This window comes from Alligator sinensis, unplaced genomic scaffold, assembly GCF_000455745.1.
Source record: "Alligator sinensis unplaced genomic scaffold, ASM45574v1 scaffold796_1, whole genome shotgun sequence".
Classification (NCBI taxonomy): domain Eukaryota; kingdom Metazoa; phylum Chordata; order Crocodylia; family Alligatoridae; genus Alligator; species Alligator sinensis.
In genome coordinates this window covers 1442550-1446423 of record NW_005842141.1, presented here as the reverse complement: position 1 = coordinate 1446423, position 3874 = coordinate 1442550, and the positions used below count along the sequence as shown (strand labels likewise).

General features: G+C 55.9%; 1 protein-coding gene across 5 annotated transcripts in view; it reads right to left on the bottom strand.

Moving 5' to 3' along the window:
* Positions 1–3874, bottom strand: part of GRB10 (growth factor receptor bound protein 10) — a 201342-nt gene that overhangs the window by 144667 nt on the left and 52801 nt on the right. The gene's annotated exons all lie outside the window — the stretch shown is intronic.

Sequence of the window (3874 nt, the reverse complement as noted above, 5' to 3'; positions counted from 1 at the left end):
CAGACAATTGCTGAGGCTCTGTCTCCAGCTCAGCTTGCCCCTTCCCTGGTGCCTATCCCTGTTGCCACTTCCTCCACCTCACCGCCACTCCCTATACCCCACTTGCACTCTCTGTACTCCCTCAGTCTTGTGCCCACTCCTCCACTGCACGAGCCACCCTGGAACAGCCAAACAGCAGTAGCAACAACAACTCCAGCCTGCAGCAGTGCAGAGGAGCACTGCGAACACTACACAGCAGCAGGGAAGCTGGTATGGTTCCAGTTTTGGCTCTGGTCCTAACCCAGACACAAGGTTCAAATGTTACCTTGGATCTGTGTAAATACAGTAGATCTTTTGTGATAGTACTCATCAATCCCACTCCTACTACAGTTCTGTAGCAAACCAGGCTTTAAGAAAACTCTGGTGGACGGGTTTAAAGAGCACTGTTGCAGGAAACATGAAGTACTGCACTGTGCCTTCTGCAGTCTGTTCCTGAGAGTATGACACTCCAGAACGGTGAAAGCGTTTTTCTAAAGTTAACTTGATATGCCTGTCCTAGGGTAGAGGTGTAAAGATGTTTTGTTCATTACAGTAGCTTTGAGCTTTATTCTGGGTGAGAATAGGTTGGCTGACCGCTAAGCCAATGTTTCTCAAAGTTTAAAGATCATAACAGATTACAAAGAACTTATTTCTTGGGCTTGTGCTTGACTTATGAGTTTGAAGAATGATAAATAAGGCTGCCTCTTTGGAGGGCTGGTAAAATATACCTCACGGCAAGGTCAGGTCAGTTAACAGAGTAACTCTCAGATCCCCAGAAAATGATCTCTCAGGGTATAAATAGACATTGCCAAAGGAAATGGATTAGCTGTTCTGGGATGTGTCCTGGCACAGCTGGTCTATTTCACTGGGTAAAACACCTTGCCCAATGTCCTGCACATTGATCCTCTGGGACAATGGATGACACATTCTACCCCTCCTCCCCTGCCCACAGAGAGAGATGCCCCAGGGAATCTCCAGGGTGTGCATCTCTACATGGGGAAAGCCAACTCTAGTTTAGGCCTGGAACTGCCAATCAGCTGAGTGGTGGTCACAGCCCTAGGACTGCACAAGGAGTTTTGACATGCACCTGGGGAATCCCAGATGAGGGAACCCAGGAGGAGCAGCAAAGCTTTGATCCTCAGGAAACTCAGTGTGAGAAGCAGGTGGGGAGCAGCAGAAGGATGCTCCTTCCCACCTCTCCTGATTTGCAGGACAGGTGGGAACAGCTGCCCCCAGAGCTTTCTCCTGATCAGTTACCCCAGTCTTGAGCAGGTACAGAAGAAGTCATTCCCCCCTAGTCCTCCTGATCCAGGAGAAGATAAACTGGGAGAAAGTGGGCAGACAGGAGGAACACTCTCCTAGGGCTAAGTACAGACAGACAAAAAGCTGGAGGCAGAATGAATTCAGTCTTTGCAGGTTAGTCTAGGTTGCAAAGACTGAACCAATAAGCAAATGAGCAGACATTCACTTTCGATTCAGGAAATGCCTGCAGTGACTCAAGCCAGCGGGCACTAAAGCACAGCTCTCTGGCACACAGCCAGCATGGGTTGTGTGTTCCCTTTCTCTTCCTGCTGCACCCAGGGTCTCTGGGATTTGTAATCCACAATCACAACAGTAGGACTCTGCAGGGATGCTCATCACTTCTATTTGCCCTCTATTTGCTTCCAGGTGCCTCTGGGATTTGTAGTCCAAAGTCACAATTAGCAATAAGTAAGTAGGGCAGGGCAGCTCCATACTAAGGGGAAGGGCAGTTTCACCCCATCCCTGGTCCCAGATGGGGTTTACCTGGGCGGGGGGAGGGGAGGAAGAGGGAGCTGTGAGCCAGCCAGTGAGACCAGTGAGCCAGCCCTAACTGCTCCAGCTAGGGAGCAAGAGGTGGGGCCAGCCTTGCTCTCTGGAGCACACAGCACAGCACAGGGCTGCAAAGCATGCTGAGATGCTGGGGGACTTGGATTTAACTTGAACCAGGAAGGGGTCTGGGAAAGAAGGTTTCATAAACCAGTTTGACCTAAATCACTTACGTCTGATACTACATTCAACTAGGTTCATCTTAATCCAGTTTCGGTCATTTTGAAACTGGTTTATGTACACTGAGCTTCTGTTCTGTTACAGGTTTAAACCAGTTTCTGATCACCAGGGATCTGGGTTTTCCGTTTCATATGGAAAAACGGAGAAAACCACGGATTTCCCTTTTTAACAGAGAAATCCACGGATTCTCTGCTTTTGCAAAGAGCTCTTGCAGGCTGGCACAGCTTCACCCTGCCCCCAGCCCTGCCCGGAGGGGGAGGGAGAAGGGGAAGGGCGGGGCCTGAGTCTGAGTCAGCCAAGGCTCAGACTCGTCCTTCTCAACAGTGCTCCTGATGCCCCTTGCAACAGCCCCCCAGACCCACAGGCACAGATATGCAAACACAGACAGTGATACTGACACCCACCCCAGCAGGTAAGTGTGTGGGGGGAAGGGGTGGTGCTGGGGGGGTAGATCAAGAAGTGGGGGAGTCTGGCCCTGTGCCCACTCCCCAAAGTAGGGCCAGGGAGTGAAGGCAGGGGTACCACTCTGCAGGCCACACACATGGTGGCTGGCCTGACAAGGGGTTGACACATGGAGGCTGCCACTGCAACTCTGCCGCTGCACCCTGCACTACCATCCCACGGCCACCTGCATGGCTTTGTGAGCAAGTGGCACAGGGTGCGGCAGCGGCAGCGCCATGGCAATCAATGTGTGTAGGCCACATACATGCTGCCCAGCCAAGGGGTGGAAAGGGGGGCTTGCATGCAGCGTCCACCACTGCACCGCTGCTTATGCCCCGCAATCGGCTACACGGCTCCACGGTGGTGTGGGGGTGGTGGTGGCTGCGTGCAGGCTGAGGGGGCTTTGCGGACAAGTGCTGCAACTGCGGAGTCATGCCCTTCACCCCTGGATCCTAGAAGTAAGTGGGGCAGGGCTTGGGAAGATGGTTGGGGGCTGAGGGAGCGGGGGGTACTGCCGGCCCCAGGCAGCACACCATAGCTGGGAACAGGGCCAGGGGGTGAGGGCAGGGGTGCCCCTCTGTGGTGGGCTTTGGGGGCAAGCGATGTGGGGTGCAGTGTGGTGTTGCCTTCCACATGCGGGCTGCACACATGCTGCCTGGCCACCTGCCCAAGGAAGGGGGAGGACGAGGCTTGCATGCAGCCAGTTGCACAGCTCCGTGGTTGGCTCTGCAGCAGCGGTGAGGGATGGTAGCGGGGGGGGGGGCGGAGGGGCTTGCATGTGATGGCCGCTGCCCCTCACCTGGAGGGCCATGCCAGTGGTGATGGCCACTGCCTTCAAAACTTCCCCGCGCTGCTGTGGAGCCATGCCCGGAGCTGTGCTGGCGCACAGTTTTCTACGCAGCACCCGCTGCTGCTTACCTGTGGGGCCTCCCATGCCAGTGGTGACAGCTGCTGCATACAAAACCTCATGCTGCCGCTGCAAAGCCAAGCTCAGAGCTGTGTGGCCAGCCGCATGGCGGCAGCAGCAGCGTGGTGGCAGCCGAGGCCGCTGCGCTGTACGGGATGGTGGCGGGGATGGCTGCATGCCGCCCAGCCACCACCATAATGCCGCCCTGTGCCCAGCTCCAAGAATGGGTCCGCAGCAGCAGCGGGAGGTTTTGTAGGCAGCGGCCATCACCGCCGGCACGGCCCTCCAGGTGAGCAGCAGCGCCCACCACGTGCAAGCCCCCCCACCCCCCCAGCCACCATCTCTTGCCACCACTGAAGAGCCGGCCACAGAGCTGTGCACCAGCCACATGCAAGCCTCCTCCTCCCCCTCCTCTGGGCAGGCGGCTGGGTGGCACGTGTGCGGCCCACACATGGCAGGCCCCACCCCACTGCCTCCCAC